The sequence below is a fragment of the Aythya marila genome (assembly GCF_965140915.1).
Source record: "Aythya marila genome assembly, chromosome: 4".
Classification (NCBI taxonomy): domain Eukaryota; kingdom Metazoa; phylum Chordata; class Aves; order Anseriformes; family Anatidae; genus Aythya; species Aythya marila.
In genome coordinates this window covers 74,089,584-74,106,781 of record NC_139045.1, presented here as the reverse complement: position 1 = coordinate 74,106,781, position 17,198 = coordinate 74,089,584, and the positions used below count along the sequence as shown (strand labels likewise).

The 17,198-nt window shown below is 49.7% G+C and overlaps 1 protein-coding gene across 2 annotated transcripts in view; it reads right to left on the bottom strand.

Annotated features, from left to right (window-relative positions):
* Positions 1-17,198, bottom strand: part of PTPRA (protein tyrosine phosphatase receptor type A) — an 80,542-nt gene that overhangs the window by 49,424 nt on the left and 13,920 nt on the right. Inside the window, exons 2-3 of one of the 2 annotated variants that reach the window (XM_082759188.1) lie at positions 16,734-16,854; positions 4,024-4,119 (exon numbers count right to left, since the gene is read on the bottom strand). The gene's annotated coding sequence lies outside the window, so the exon portion shown is untranslated. The remainder of the gene's footprint in view (positions 1-4,023; positions 4,120-16,733; positions 16,855-17,198) is intronic. The other variant, XM_082759187.1, reaches the window with a different exon arrangement.

Genomic DNA, 17,198 nt, shown 5'->3' with positions numbered 1-17,198 from the left:
TTATTTATAACTGGCTTGAAACACGCCCCCCGTGACAGGGCTTTCCCTCCGGGTAACTCCGGGAGCACACGGAACCGACCCTGTCCCCAGTCCCAACGTTGGCTCTGCTGCGGCTTTGAGGGTGGAGGGAATTGGAGAGGTTGGGCACGCACCCACCGAACAGCACAGATACCCAGGGGGTCTCCAGAGGGCCAGAAACCCGAAACCTGGCTCTTTTTGTGCAAGCCACAGGAGTTTTGCTGGAGAAATTCATTGGCGAGGTGCTGGGGATGGCAGGACAAAACCCATGCGACTCCTGGTCGCTTTTGGGTTAAACTTGTGCCACCAGCGCAGAGCCCGGGTTGCCAGCACTCCTTGTGTACAACCGCCTCCCCTTTTTCCTTTCTCTCCGTGGCCAACGCCACCCTGGAGATAATTTCATCTTCATTTCCATGTGAAGTTGCACAACGACGTTGCCAGCCCACCTGGAGGCTCCTCCTGCCGAGCACGCGGAGGGAGGCAGGCGGGAGGCACGAGGTGCTTTGCATGGGGCAGGCTGTGCCGGCACAGCTCTGGGGCAGGGGTTATTTTCCCCCTGTATCATCCTTTTTTTTTTTTGTGCTATGAGGAACTGAAACTTCTTCCTGCAGATCACATGCTGGGCAGGCCCTCAGTGCCCGGGATGCTGGCCGAGGCTCGGCAGTGGGATGTCTCCAGGCTACCAGCACCTGCAACGAGCTTTAAGACAACAGCAAGGCAGCTAAATCTAGCTCTCACGTAACTGTTCTTCCCCCAAAAATCTCCGCAGCCCTAAGGAAAAAAGAAGAGATCCATTTAGGGTGGGTATGTGCTGCGAGCAGGACAGGCTCCCAGCAAAAAGGAGAGGCTGAGTTCCTTTTTCTGGCTCCGCTACCACGTTGTTTTATCCCTGCCTTATTCCTTTCCTTACCACCCTAAATCCCGTCGATTAAAACGAGGTAGAAACCATGGAAACTTTCCCTGCTGCTCAGACAAGCGGAGAGCTGACGGAAGCGAGCAGCAAAGCCCCCAGCACGAGCTGGGCGCAGGTTTTGCAGCAGCCCCAGCTGCGGCTAAACGCGCTCGCGGTCCCACAGCGCCACAACAAAAACATCCGAGACAGCCCCTTCTCTTTCACAGGTACTTGAAACTTGAGATGATTTCATCCTTTTTCCTCCCGTAACTATTTCCAGCGGCGTTTTTCCCTGCTCTGAGCAACTCCAACATCGTTAATATCCACAACAAATTCGCTCCGTGTTTTATTTATTCCAATTAAACTTCGGACACTGCCATGCTCCTGAGCATGCAAGTGCCAGCAAACCCCAAAAATAGAGAACTAATACATTTAAACGTGTTATATTTAAATGTGTTGGGCCATTTAAATCCATTCAATGGATTGAAATCCACATTGAATGGATTTAAATGACCCAACCTCCGAGGCTGGGTGGTTTAAACAGCAGCGGTGGATGGCTCGGAAACCCCGCGTGCCCCTAAAGAGTTAAAACGTAGTTATGGAGACAGGCACGATTAAAATTCTGGGCGAGTGTATTTAAATGGCAGGGAGAGCCAAGCTTGCCCAACTGGATAGTCAGACCACAAGTTCCCCCAGCCACGGCTTTGATTTTTCCACCGCGACGCAGACAAAAAAAAAAAAAAACACAAAAAAACCAAAATCCTCTTCTGCTTTTGGGGCACGCAGGGGGGATCCCGCTGCGTGTTGCACGGGATAGCTTGGGAAATGATTCCTCTTGGTGCTTCTGTACCCCTGAATTTCCCCCGTGGTGTTTGAACACTGCCCACGGCCACGCTACCTGGGCATTTATCGGCTCCTCCTTTTGAAAGGCTGCTGGGATGGAAGAAGAGGTGATGGTGTCTCGCTGTGGGATCAAATCCCTGTCCGAATCACCTCACACAGGAGCTCGGGGTATGCCAGGAGCTGGCCGTGCCCCCCTCAGACCCCGTCACCCCTTAAAACTGCTTTTATCAGAGCACACCAAGAGCTTGGGTTTGGGGTCCCCACGCTCAGGCTGTTTTCAGGAGGGGAATAACCCAAGAGCTGCTGCAGAGCACGGAGACACGGGGTGCTGGGTGTGATCCTGCCCTTTTCCTTCCCCATCCGAATTATTCTCCCTGACACAGCTGCTTTTTGAGCAGAGGCAGCCAGGGACTTGCACATGGACAGAGACGCACGGGGACAGGCTGTGCCACGCAGTCACCACCCCAGAGCTGCTGTAGAGGAGAGATTTTGCAGCCTTATCCCATGTACTCTGCATAAAAGCACCAAAACCAACAGGAGCCACATGGATGGGTGCCCCAGGGAGGCTCGGAGCAGAAAACTGCCCCCCAGCTGCTTTTGGGTCCCATCAAATCCACATTGGGCTGCTCCGGGACCAACAAGTGCCTGCGCACGTGGTAGGGCTAAAACCCAACTGCTCCGCTTCGTGCACGGCCCAAAAAGGCTGCTATTGGTATTATTTATAAGTCACGTAGATAAAGGGATGAAAACTTCACCCTAAAGCTGAGCCCAGAGGGAAAAACCTCCTGTGCACGGTGCCTGGGACCCCGCAGCACATCCCCGCGGGGACGCCGGCTCCAGGCACGTCCTCGCCGCCCCGCTGGGCTCCCGCTGCCTTCCCCGGGCTCGGTGCTGCTTTTGGAGAGAAAAAGAGAGGCAGGCTGAAAGGCAGAGCTGCCAGAAAGCAGCCGCCGAGGTAACCAGTGGCAACTGTGCCTAATCCAGCGCGGGGACAAAACCGCCGGCCTCATTCTTACCCGCGGCACGTGTCGGGCCGAGCGTGGGCACGGCCACAGCCTTCTCCTTTCAGTTTCAGAAGGGTTTCTCTTTTTATTAATGATTTCTGTCTTTTTTTTTTTGGTCAAATAAGTAATTTTAAGAGACGAGGCGGGAGCTGGTTTGAGCCTAAAGGAAGCGCAAAAGCTTTTTCCTCAGCACACGTGCTCGGTGCACAAAAGAAATGTGTTTTGGTCTGTTCTTTCCATAGTGCTGGAGAAATTCCCAAGAAATAAGCTGCTCTAATGCTCCCGTTCTTAACTTTTTTAAAAAATATTACAAGAAAGAACAGATAAATACTCGACATCATATTGAAAACAATGATTTCAGCAGTTCTCTGCCCGATATTCAGGCCACAGCCCCAAAAAGATGCCTCGGTGCCAAAGGATGCAGCAACATCTGGTCACCTCCTGGTGCATCAGCAGCAATGCAGGTCAAGAGTGAAAGCAAAAAAGTGTTAGAAAGGCGTATTTGTTATAGATTTTTTGAGAATTTGCTAATCACCAAACGTGGGCTAATGACTGAGGCTGAATGCAACCCGATTGCTAATCCCCAGACTCACAGAGCTGGAGGGGTTGGAAGGGACCTCGAGAAATCATGGGGTCCAACCAAATTCGTCCAGATTGTTGGTAGCTTCTTCAAAAAATACAGGGTGGCTACTTTTTATTTCTTAGAGCTCACACAGAATACTAATTTAGTCAATTCTGAGCTGAGAAAGCGTTGTGGCTTATCCCAGCCTCAACCAGGAGAAAATGGCATGGATTAAATGAAGACAGAAACCCATTTTGCCCATTTTTGATCTATGAACATATCGGAGGCAGGATGGAGCACAGGTGTATGGAAAGATGAGGAGGAGAAACATCAAGTGCCTGCTGGCTGCACCAAGATACGTTTCTCCCTTCTTCCCCAGCACCAAGCTGGGGATTTAGCAGCTTTCCTGCACCTCCAAGGCCAAGGATGAGCCAGGCTCTGCACCAGAGTGTGTGGTACGAGGACATGAGAGAATGGATGTGAGATGAAGTGAGAAATGTTCAAACTACGGAGAGAAACTTCAGCACCATGAGGTCGGTCAAGCAGGGCATCAGGTTGCCCAGCGAGGCTGTGAAATCTCCAGCCCTGGAGGTTTTCAAGAGCCACACGTGAGCAGCACGGCCCAGCGTGACCCTGCTCTGAGCAGGAGGCTGGGCCAGAGACCTCCAGAGGTTTCAGCTAACCTGAGCGACCAGTGACCCTACCTTCCTGGGTGTCTCATCATCTGTTAGAGCTCGTGCCAGAAAGCCAGCCCGTGCTGCCGTAACTGGATGAGGAGTGATTTTATTCTGTGCAACTCACTGCAAAAAAAAAAAAAAAAGCATATGCAAGAAAAGAGAGGTTCCGTCCCCTACGAGACATCCCCGCACCCGGATGCTGAAAACCTTCCAGATAACGACAGTCCCTTCCTTTTGATTTCACCCTTTGCCTCAGATTCCCCTCGAAACAACATTTTCACGGCCCTGTAAATGCAAACAGACTGCTGCCTCGCAGGCAAGCCCGGGGAGATTTTCTTCTCCTCGCAAAAAAAACAACACAAAAAAACCCAACAAAACCCTCTCGATTATTTATGCCGCCCTTTGAACAACACCAGCTATTGTCGGAAAGCTGTTTGCAGCGTTTTCAAGCTCTGAATGTCACATTGAGAGTCTGCTCATGCTGCCACGGCCCGGCACAAAACGCTTGCTTCGAGGCACCCCGAGCACAAGCAGCGCCGGGCAAAAGCGAAACGGAAGCCGGTGGGTGTGCCGGCCACCTTTTATATCACTTATATAAGGATATTTAAAGAAAAAAACAGGCGAGGGGTGGTTGGTTGCTTGATTTTAATCTGGGGAGAATGGAGAAAAAGGTGAAGGAGCAAGAGGCAGAGCCAGGTAGGCGAGCGAAAGCTCCGGCTCGGTGCCGTGTAGGAGAAACGCGGGGAGAGGCGCAGGGACGGCGGAGCTGGAGCCCTTCCCGGCAGGACCCAGCGAGGAGGGAGCTGGTGCCAGAGGGCTGTGGAGCAAAGCGGGCAGGCCCAGGGAACAAGCAGCCCGTTTCCTGCTCCGTTGCGACCGGGAGAAAGGAACCAGGGCTCTGCGACTGAGCAAACAAAGCGCGGTTCCCTCCAGGCTCCCAGCGCGCGTTCCCCTGCAGGAACCAGGGCCGGGGAGCGCCCGGTGCCGCCCTGCCGCAGCTAAAAAAAAAAAAAAAATAAATAAGAAAAGGTTTTAAAAAAAAATAAACCGCCAGGCTCTTTTTTTTTCCATGGTGTGTTACGTTACAAAGCAAAACTGGCCGGGTTGCAATCTTCCGCAGCGCTCCTGCGCCGCGCCCCGAAGGCCAGGTCTCGGGTTACCCCGTACCTGCAGGAATTTCAGCGCCTCCGCTAGCACCCAGCCTTTAATCTGCAGCTCTTCCGAGCCTCCTGCAAAGAAAGCAAGTGTCGTTTCCTTCCCCCCCCACCTCCCACACCCCCGTGCGCCGACGAGGAAGTCATAACCCGAGTGAAATAATAAATAGGGCCCGGCGAGGAGGGGAGGCAGGCAGCGAGAGGAAGGACGGCGTTCCCGCATGACCCGAACCCAAAACGCCTACAGAACCCATCCGTTCGGGCTTTCCAGCAGCTTTCCAGCGCCGTGCAGCAAAGCTCCTCCCGAATTTTGGCATCTCCACCTCCCTTCTGCCCGCAGGATGTGTTTTAAGCACAGAGGGTTTGACCCGACCCGATTGAATCCCTGCAGCCCAGGAATCCAGTTTGCCACCCCTCGCACGGGAACCTGGGGGTGTTGCTCAAGCTCCAACACCCTCTCCAATCTCAATCCACCATGAAAATATTTGGTGAAACGCATTCAAGGCTTGATAGAGGTGCGTGGACTCCACCATTACCACTTCACACTCAGTTTTCCCTCTTTGGGAAAAAAAAAAAAAGGCAAACTTTAACTATAACCCAGCGCTGCTGCTCCTGCTCCCATTACCTTTGGATTTTTCCAGCGCCACCACCACGCTGTGGCATAAATCAAGAGATTTATGCAAAACTTGATTTATTTCCCACTCTTTTTATGAGCAAAGGCTTTCCCTTCAGCCGCACCGTGGTGATTAACTACGTGCCTACTGGAAACCCGGCGCTGCCAGGAGACCGGCGCGTTTCGGGGCTGAAGTCTGACGAGATGTTGGAAGACGAGATTTGCCTTTAAAACTAAAATAAATGATTTCCAGGTCCCTGGGGGACAGGAAAACAGATTTCTGGTGCTGTCCTCGTGCTCTGTGCAATCGGAGCAGGATGAGTTTGCACAGGGCGAAGGGGAGGGTGTTGAAGCCACGCTGGGGTCAGTCTTCCCCCAACAACTCGAGGGGGCAGAAAGGAAATCCATGCCCCCCTGAGGCATAGTGCAGTGCTCTCCCTGCTCAAAATATTATTAAGCTGATGGAGCACTGGCCAAGAGAAGAGATCTTCGCTTTCTCCCACTACACCTTTCCCGTTTCCGCCGCGGTTGACGTTGGCACGCGTTCTTTTCGCGCAGACGGAAACTACAGAAGCAATCGGAAGGGTACGCTTAAAAAAAATAAAATATTCATGAACAATCTCATTTTTTCCACTCTTTCGCAGCCCAGCCACTCCACACAGCGAGCCTACGCCCCCACCGCACCGCGGATGAGCCACCTTCTCCAGCAGAGGCTGGCATCGCGTCTGCCTGAAACCATCACCGAGTCAAAGCTGCCGTTGGCAGCACCAGCCTGTGGAACAACAGAGCCCTGTAAAAATAAAGCTTTTGGGTAAACAGAAGATTGCACTTCTTGTGAACAATGAATATCCTTCAAGCGTTTGATACAGAAACCACCCAGGCAATGCTCAGCTCGCTGCCCTTCGGAGAGACTGACGGGTTCCATCCCCGCACGAAACCCCACTAAATTTGGTGAAAGTATTTTGTCACCGAAATCCCAAACCGGATTTGCACCACAATTTTCCCCCACCCCCCTCTGAAAACGAGCATTTAATCTACCAGATCCGGTTCAGTAAAAGAGAGAAACTGCTGCACGTGGATGGAAATCCCAGTGTCAGCAATTTAAGGTCGAGTTAAACGCTAAGCAAGTGGGCTTTTTGCTGCGTTGAGGTATGTGGTGATCCCCCACGTGCACGCCAAGCCCAGCTGCCAGCATCACCTCCGGGGTTAGGGGCAGCAGGGGATGCCCCCGGCTTCAGATGATGCCCCCTGCCTCTTTGGAAGAGGAGCTGAAGCTCAGCTCCTGTAGGCTGCATTTCAGGTTTAAAAAATAAACCAGGACGATGGTATACGGGATTAAAGAAGCTACAATTTCAAAATATTCGACCTACAAAATCGACTTGGGTGAAAGTTGCATTAATCGGTCTCTACAAAGCCATAAAACCCCTTCTTATCCTTGGGCTTGCAGCGTCGTGGCCACGTGAGCAGCTATTGCAGCCCTTTAAGCCTCACGAAAAGCTTTCACTGCAACAAACGCCAAGGCGAAGAGAAAGAATGAATTAAAAATCCAAATAAAGCTCTTTTTTTTTTTTTTTTTTTTTTTCCCCTACCATGTAATTGCAAATGACAAACATATCTGTGGCTTACAGAGGAGGCAATAAATTAAAGCTCCAGTCGCAAATCGGACCAAAAAAAGATACTTAAGTCATTCAATCCACCACCCCAGGACAGCTCCAGCCCCATGGGATGCTTCTCAGCTTTGTGAAAGACTTGGAGGCCAGAAGTGAGCAAGCACACAACGAAGAGCAAGCTCAGAAGCTTTTTCTTTCACAATTGAGCCAACCCTCTGGTGCTTCCCGAGCGCAGCCGTTTGGGTCTGGTTGTAGGAAAAGCAAAAGGTTTTCAGCAAACAAGCTGGTTATTTGTGAACGGAGCGCATCATTTAAAAAAAAAAAAAAAAAGGAAAAGCAAAGTTTGATTCTCAGCAAAATGGCTGCGTGAGTTTCTTCCGCTAATGCTGGAGAAAATGGCTGCAAAAATTCAGTTTGTAGAAAAACACCTGGTCCTGGATGCAATTTTAACTTTAATTTGGTGCAAGAAGATGCATTTCAAGCCGTTAGGAGGCTGAGGACTCCAGTAACCTCTTACCTCCCCAAAAAGCTGCAGCAGAATGGCCCCACAAGGTCCAGCAGCAGCAGCACAGACCCAGTCCTAAAGACCACAGCAACCCCTCACCTTCAGCCACAATAGAATAAATAAAATAACTCAGTCTCCTATCTTTGTTTTTTCCCATTTTCTGCGTATCCTAACCTGCACTTAGGAAGCACGGCATTCCTCTCTGTCTAACTTTGGTGAGCAAAATTATCTTAGGAGTAGTCATGAAACAAAAGAAGTATATAGAGGTATTAAAAATCTTGATATTTTTGACTATTTTCTGGTATTTGGGGATTTTTCGAGTTTGGTATTTTCTAAAAAAAACTGTACTCAGATACATTCCAACTTACAGAAGTTCATGGGGGAAAAAAAGAGCCCTATAGCCACATACCCATGGACTTTGCACTCGTTTCCAGACACTTCCAAGAAATTCCAGGATAACTTACATCTCAGAAAAAGAGCACTTTCAGGTGAAGCCAAGTCAGAGGTGAGCTTCTCCAAACAAGTACATCATAAATATTTCCTATGTCTCAGCTGGGTTGAAGTCCATCCAGACAGACATCCCCCAAAGCCCAGGGTTTGGTTTCGGAGCACGTCCATCTGTTAAGACCCAGAGGACTTCCCAGCGTGGCTTAAGTCCCCAAAACTCAAGTAAAGGAGATTTTCAGCAGGCAAATCCAAGACTTGGGCGATCTGGGCTGTGCAGTAGCCATCTCCCTGCACCACAGATGTGACAGCAGTACAATAGCATGAATAATTTTTGTTACTCACTCCCTACCGAACGAAAGCATTCAGAGGCTAAATTAGGAACACGAAAACCATTAACATTAGCATTAACCTCGGTCCCACCCTAATTGCGCTACATAAAAGCATACGTAACAATTACAAAGATAACATTGTGTGTCATAAATATCACACACAGGAATACAGCAGTCACAGCATTCGTTTCCTGACCCGGGAAAGCTGCTATAATTGTAGAGAGCATTGTGCCACGGAGGACTCGGAGCTGGGAGCTGGTTGCCAACAGGCCTCGTTCGCTGTAATTTCCCCATCGGGCTCTTCCAAGCCTTCGTCTTCCCCATCAACGTCGTGTCAACGCTCTGCTCCGGATCCAGCACGATGCTGTCCGGCAGGAATTTCACGTTCTCGGTGGAAACCAATTAAGCTGGATGGGGAGACGTGAAGCAATTAAAGCAGAATGTGTGTGTGCTGCTTGGTAGAGGCGCATTGCTCAACCTAAACTAAAGCCTTGGTCCCTGTCGGAGGCCTTCCATCCAAGCCTCCGTTCAGACAGAAAAAAAAACACATTTAGGATGCAAAGAATTTGGCTGTTACACCATTCCTGGTACAAAAAAAAGACAGGGATCTCCTGGAGAGAGGCCAGCGGAGGGCCACAAAGATGGTACGGGGCCTGGAGCATCTTCCCTGTGAGGAAAGGCTGAGAGGCCTGGGGCTGTTCAGCCTGGAGAAGACTGAGAGGGGATCTCATCAATGTTTACCAATATCTGAAATGTGGGAGACAGAAGGGTTTGGTCGACCTCTTTTCAGTGGTTTGTGAGGGCAGGACGAGGGGCAATGGCCACAAAACGGAGCCCAGGCAGTTCTGCACCAACACACGAAAGAACTTCTTCACGGTGAGGGTGACAGAGCACTGGGACAGGCTGCCCAGGGGGGTTGTGAAAAACATCTTGCACCTCAAAGCCTTCCCCAGTCAATATTTCCAGGTAAACGCTAATACCAGCTTTTAGCCCTAAACACTTTTTTAGCTCTAAATACTTTTCTACCAACTGTAGAAAAAGCTAAAAATGACACGTTCAGTAAGATTGACATTTTCCAATTAAAGTTAATGGATGACAGTGACTCTGATACGCAGGACTGAAGAAGGAAGGGATTCTCAAAACAGAACTACCAATATTTTTGCACTACCTAAATGCTAACGTAAGCTGTTGGCATCTCTCTTATCCCAGAGGTAAACCACAGGCTTGGGTCTCTTCTCAGTTTCATCTCCACTTTCTGCCCAGGAAGAACAATCAGTTCCACATCAACCACTCCTCTTTCCGTACTTAAGATCTTTTATAAATTATACACGGGATTTTATTTTCTGGGCCATTTCCCTGAAAGTCATCAAGTTGGGCTTTTTCTCCTGAAGCCAGATTCCCTCTGGGGGCCGTGCTGCTGGCAATGCTCCTTCCACTGCTTGCACCACACGGTCTGAGGGCGAGATGAGCCTCCCAGAAATGTTCCTAGGGCAATGTTGAGCGTTGCCATTTCCCTACCAGCTCTGCACTTTCCGATAAATCCCTCCCTCATTAGTATGCTGAGCTGCATTAGTTCTGCCGCTTACGATGCGAAAGCATTCAAGTTGGGCTGAATTCTCAATTTCACAGCTCGCAATGTGATGCATTAGATACTCCGGGGTCTCCAGCCGCGGGGCACTGACAGCATTTACTCACTGCTTTGGATTTGTGAGCGACTGTCAGTAAATCTGCTGCTGCCTGGAAGCACATGCGAGCAGAGATGAAGCCAAGATAGGTACAAGAGGGTAAGAGGGGCAGAATGACTGTCCAGTATCACACACGGCTCCGGGAGCACCACGACCTCAGCCAGGAGGTTGGTGTCATCCTGCACGATCCAAATGTGATTTTGTTGAAGTTATGTCTGGATTTGGTCTTTTCCAACCTGATTCTGTGATTCCCTGGTGGCAGGTAAGCGGTAAGTTCACACTGCAGCCCTTCCATCAAGCCTGGGAAACACGATGAGCTCTCCACCCAACCTCCGTGCTGCTCAGTTCTCATGGCACTTGCAAAATTGGAAGATTTTGAGGTTTCTCAAGCGTGGCTGCAGTTGCTCAATGGTTTCGAAGGCTACTTGGGACAGCGGGCTGATAAACACAAGAGGCGCACCCTTCCCACTCTTGTATCCGCAGGAACTAAGCTGCAAGAACACAACGTTTTACTCACTATTTTTAAATTCTCATTTATTTTCTATGTGAAAAGGATGAAGAATGAGCAACACACAGAGTTTTTCAGCTCTGGTGATCAGATGAGACTAAGGCCAGCCAAGGCTAATACACACATATGTGTACTCAAGTTTAGTGCAAGCAGAAAGGTGCCAGGGGTAGCAGACAGCTCCTCGATGCTCAGATGTGGACTTGCAGTAGGATTCCTCAATGCATACGGAGCATTATGGCTTTAGAGGCACGGAGTGGATTAATCAAACAGAATAATTATCTCATGGTGAAGTGTGGAGCCGGAGTTAATGAGATTAGCGTTCGTGTCCCAGCTCTTGAAGTTCTCACCCTTGGGGAAGTCATATCAACTCCTGCATCTTTCCACAAAACCTCCTCAGCATTACTGATTGCAGAACCCGAGTGATGCCAGAGGAAAAAACTATACCAAAGCAGACTTTTTAAAAAAAAATCCCCTTAATATCTGTTACGAGGTGCTGTCTTGTTTTATTTATGATTCTTTGAAGGAAGATCTTCCAGCTTAAGGGATAAAAAACCAAGCGTGTGTTATCTTCTGAACAGTACCACGTGCTTCTACTGGTAAATAAAATCCTGAATGAATGCTCAAACCAACAAAGCAGAAAATGCCTGGTACAATTTCACGTTCGATGGTACTTCACAGAATCACAGAATCACAGAATTACTTCAACACAACATGACTTCAGGAAAAATTGTGAAGCCAGCTCCTGGCCTCAGATCACACTAGCACAGAAGGGCATGGCAAGAAGATCTGTCCCACACAGCTTCTCATGTATTTTGTCATCTCCCCGAAGACTTGGGTTCTTTACACACGGCTGTTCCTTTTGTTTCTCAAATTCACACCACAGGAAGCAAGGGTCTGACCCATCACGATGGATTTCTAATTCAGATATTCCACACCAGCTCACCTGTAAACCCTGGATGTCCAACATCTGGCATTTGGAAGAGTTTGGTCACATCCCTATTCCTCTGTAAAGCACCAGGCCATCCAAGACTTCTCAGGACGTGCCTTCTTGGTTGGACCAGATAATCTTGAAGGTCTTTTCCAACCTTAATAATTCTGTGATTCTTCTAAGGGCTCTTTTGGGAAGCTTGTTCAGCGTGCAAAGTTAGGCTAGCCATCTCCCTGTTGTCCAAAACACAAAATGCAGGGCAGATTTTGTGTGAAGGGGAAGAAACGGAAAAGTGTGTGGGTGGAAGAAGTTCAGTTGTATTTCAGAACGATTCCTTGTTGGTTTTTAATCTAAAGCCAAGCTTATATTGAATCCAAATTTGTGTCGTGCAGTTTAAAGAGCAAGGGGAGGCTTCCTCCACCCTGAAAGCACACATCCAGCGAGCAGCCAAGTGGTGCAAGGCGGAATTTGACACAAGAAGATGATAACTGTGTTTTGGTGGTAGCATCTGTGTCATCCCTAACCCAAAAGCTGTCATCATCTGACCCCAACACGAGGTGATAGTCTCCACCGACAACACCAGCGACCGCAGCCACCAAGGCTTCCTCCCCACACTCAGCACCAGAAACCTCGCTGGGAGGACACAAAACCCACAGGATTTCAACCCAGCATTTTTCCAATTTCCAATTGCCTTGAAAGCGCAATTAACGTCGGTTGTCTTTTGATTTTATCTCCGTTTTCTCAGGTTGTAGGCTATTTGGGAGAGCACTGTGCATGTCTACGTGGGTATGCGTGCCGGTGCGTGCACCTACTTGCCTGCCCTTACCAGCTTCCCAGCACAACTGCCTTTTCTCAGGGCCTCCTCGGAGAGCAGAAGTTAGTGAGGATGCCAAACCTTCGGGAAATTTCCCTTCTTAGCCCGTGCAGTCACTGGAAAAAAAAAAAAGATTTCTGCTCCCACTGCTTCTTGCTGATATGGGGGAGCTCCATCCAAGCTCAGCTAGGCTCAGCTCTCTGCACTCCTCAAGGTATTCACACAAATTGCTCTCGTGGGGGTTTCAAAGATGCTAAATCAGCCCTTGCAGTGAGGAAGAGGTTTTTCTTCCCCCTTCTGCAGGTAAATTTTAAGATCTGATAAACTGAAGGACGGGATTCTGAGAAATCAGTACAAAAAAAGGGACCAAGAGAAGTCTTACCCAGGCTGAAGGCTATTTGCCATTTGTCCCTTTTCCATTAATTCTTCAAATATTCCTCCAGCTTCTGGGGGAGCCAAAACCAAACCTCTGAGCATTGCTGCTCTCTGCACGAGGACATGCCCAAAGGTGCAAGCAGGTAACTTGCCTCCAGGAGCGGCCACGAGCAAGTTCCCCCTGCTACCTCTGCATCTTGCCACGTTGCAAGGCTCTAAATCTCTACGTGATCAGAAATTGAGGATAATTTGGGGGAATTTAAAGGCAAATAGTAGTGGTCAGTGTTACTTCCATTGCAACAGTGCTGAAGGATTCCTGCTGAAGGGGGAAAAAAACATCAGTGCTGGATCTGGTCAAGATATTACATATCCATTCCCCGCTCTCTGCCCAAAAGAAGAGATTTACCAGAAAAAAAAATAAAATACCACCAACTACAACAAAAAAAAAACATTTTCTATTCAGATGAAGGACACGAGATGCAGACAGGCAGGTGACCCACACGACTGTTTTCCCTTATGGGCCAAGGAAGCGTGCAGCCAGACTACTCGTCAGAGAGCACAGACGCAGAAGAACGGCAGCTTGAAGAAAAAATATGCCCCTAGAGGGTAGGTCTGATTCAGAAAAATAGCCTGGGTGTTGCCAAAGGGCTGGAGAATTCCATCCAAAAAACCAGAGACGTTTCACTGACGAAAAAAAAAACTTCCTTATTCAGTGGAAAATTGGTTGCTGTGAACTCGGACGGAAGTTTCTGAGCCAGCCCGGGCAGGGCTTTCACCTATATACCGAACAAGAAAGGCCAAGAACAAGGCATCCAAACAACGCTGCCCTGCCAAAACCTCAGTGGTTTATCATCTCGAGTTCAAATCAAGACCTCCAGCCCTGCTGCACGCGGAAGGGTTTCCAAGAAACGTCTGCTGGCACCGATCCTAAAAACGCAGCTTCCGACCCGCAGCTCGCCTTCGCCGCCGATTCTGAAAGCTCGATTTCCTACGAAGCGGCCTCCCTGCCACATCCTCTGGGCTAGCACAACACTGAAATACCACAGTGTTTTTGAACAATGCGCTCGATTTCTCTAAACACAACTGTTTATGTAAGCCTGGTGGCCCCAGGCTCGGGGAGGAGAAGAGCCCGGCCCGGAGCAGGAGAGCGGCACCGCGGCACGGAGCGAAAACCCCGAACAATGCTCACTTATGCCCCAGTATTTCCCCCCCCAACCTTCTTATAAAGCTGTTGGGATGTTGGAAAGCCATTATTTTGGAAAAGTGAGCATGTCTTGGAGGTGCTGAGTGAGTGCCAGCAGCCCAGGCAGATGAGGGATCCCCGTGCACCGAGGGGGAGGCAGCGGTGCCGTGGGGCTGTTTCCATCCCCTGCCCTCCTTCCCTCTGCTCACATCGTGGTTTGGGTTCTGCTGCCTGTGGTTGTTCGCAAGTGGGGAACTGAGCTTGTGCGCAGCCCAGAGAGATCGATTTAATCGTCCTTCTTTTGGGGGAGGAAAGTTCAGATTAACGTTTTTTCAGATCAATGTTTTGAAGAATCTTGACTTTGCCTTGCTACCACCTTTTGTCCTTTGACTTTGATCAAAGGGCTATATGTATTATGGCAATGTTTACGCAACACTTTTTAACCCTGTTCTCCTTCTCCAGTAGCTCGTCCACCAGGGAAACGCAGCTCTGATGGAGACAGGAGCTCCAGCAACACCTGCCACGGGAGCCACGGCCAGGAGGCAAGGGGCACTGCTCCTGATGATGTGAGAGCAGAAGAGCAATCAGAAGAGCTGCTTCAGGAACCACGAGAGCCCCAAGATCTCTACCGAGGAGCTTCCAGAAGAAGGGAGCACGAAGATATCTGGGAGCCCAAGGTTTCCAACACAGAACCCCTCAGGTTTCACATCCAAACTCTGAAATCTTACCTGCACCCCGCAAACGCAGACTGCCTGGGCTGCCAGCTTCACACCCCACGGGAAATCTGAGCTGGAATGAACGTGACAGTGCTGGAAGGGCTGACAAAAAGAGCCAGCAACTTGTCCTGCACCTCATTCAGAAGGGTCTCAACAAGGATTGAAAGTGCTGTTGGTCTACTCATGGCTCCGCGCTGCTCAGCTCCAGCCAACATCACATCCGTGCCTGGCTTCGCCACAAACCTCCCCCCCACACCAGTTATTTCTCTGAGACTTTGTGCTGGCCAGCCTAACCACGCAGCCCTTCCCGAAGCATCTCCTCTCTGTGTGAGTCCAGCTTTTCCAGTTTTCCTCCCCAAACCACTGAGAGGCCTCGATAGGCACATCCAGAGCGCGTCTTCTGAGAAAGCTGCTGCCTGAGAGCAGGTAGCAGAGCACACAGGCACTGCATTACGATACAACCCGTAGTGTTTTGAGAGATACTTGAGCATCCTCAGGCTCTCACTTCTCTATAAAGGGTTCTATACATTTTATACATCAAAAAAAATAAGTATAAAACACATCTGAGGCTATTAAGGGTGGGTATTGCGGGCAATTTTCTTCCATACCTCTCACTTTAGCCTCATGGAGCTTAATTAATCCTTCCCTGGGTTCAGAGGAAACATGCACCAGGAACCAAAGCCACTCTTCTAGGACAGTTGCCACTTCTCAGTAAGCCCGGGGGGTTATTTCAGCTCTTGACCTCAATCAGCTTTTTCCCCCAAATCAGAAAGGGAGCCAAGCAGATGAAAAATACACGTAGCAAAACACAAAATTCAGTTGAGGACAAACACACACACACTCACGGACCTGGAACGGGCTGCTGAGTATCATGGGGATTCAAAGGGAAGCATTTAGTCCCCCCATGAAAGCTGCAAGTCACTTCAGCTTGGAACAGGGGTTATCACACCGGGTTTGCAAAAGAATTCGAAGAATTTCTGCGCGAAACCATAAATTGGTCAAGTTTGCGAAGCTCGCAGCGTCAACAGGAACCTATGTGCAAGTTTTAAGGAAATACCAAACCACATATACAAACTCCATCCCCGGGCAGCGTGAGCCCACATACATGAAAGCCCCAGCAACAAAAAACGCTTTAAGAAAAGAGCCTGTTTGTAAAAATCACCAGGTTTCACACACACATCTCCATTTGCTGCTCCAGAAACGCAACCCGAGCATCAAACCCATTTCAGCTGGCATCAAATCCCCAGCAAGCAACCTGGCAGCAAGATTTTTTTTGTAAAATACCATTTCTCAAAGTTCTCCTCCGGTCAGACCATGGGAAGAGCTCCGTTCAGAGCAGTTGCCCACAGCCTCCCTGCTGGAGGGCGGTTTTTAACTCGCCACCACGCTGGGTAACATCGCTCCGCACTCCACAACCTTCCTTCATCCTCCGTGACCTCCTCTGCATCAAAAAGATTTTTTTTTTCCTCTTTCCTCCTCCTTAACTAGCCCCCTGATGCTAGGATTACGCACCCAGGTGATGGCAGAGAGCGGCGTATTTCCACTTGACGCTCGTTTGTGCACTCAAAGCAGCAAAGCCTTGAGAAAAACCCTCTTTAAAACACTGCAAACATCAACGCCACGCTCTGCACACCTTGCAGCGTGAGTTAACGTCTTCATTCAATAAAAGATGAAGCGCGGGATTAACAAAAGGCTCGCACCAAACCAAAGGAACCCCCCCAGCTAAGCAAACCCAGCTCGTTCAGCTCAAACGCGGGGAAGACGGAGCGCAGGCTTCGCCGTGAGGATGCTGTAAGCTCTGAATCCACCAGCTTGTAAACCTAAAAAGGCTGGAGACCCCAAAAGCACCCCGTTAAGGTGGCTGCCCTACCTCAAAAGGGACACTCCTCCAGCTGCTCGCCTCCCCGGCAGACGGCCAAAGCTCTCCGCTTGGGGATCCCACTGGCACGCGACCGATCCTTAGCAAGGCTGATGATTATTCCCAAGGCACCCTGCAAGAGAGAAGCACCCCGTTATTACTGGCTCCCACAGATCGGATGTTTTATTTCGTATTTTATTTTATTTTCTTGCCCTGAAGGCTGGAGGTGGGTTGGGAATGACGGGGACCATCCCACCAAGCTGGGCGCGAATCGAGCGCACGGAGATCCCGGTCCACGAGCTCACCCGGAGGCACCCCAGCCTGCAGAAGCCACGGAGGGTAGAAAAAAGCTGAAGAGCACAGCTCGGACAAGCCTAAGGCTGCCTGCTCACCTCATTAAACCCAGTTTTGTGCTGTCCTACAGACAGCACGACGAGGACCACGCTTGCCCTACAGCCGGGAAGATCTCCAGCCACG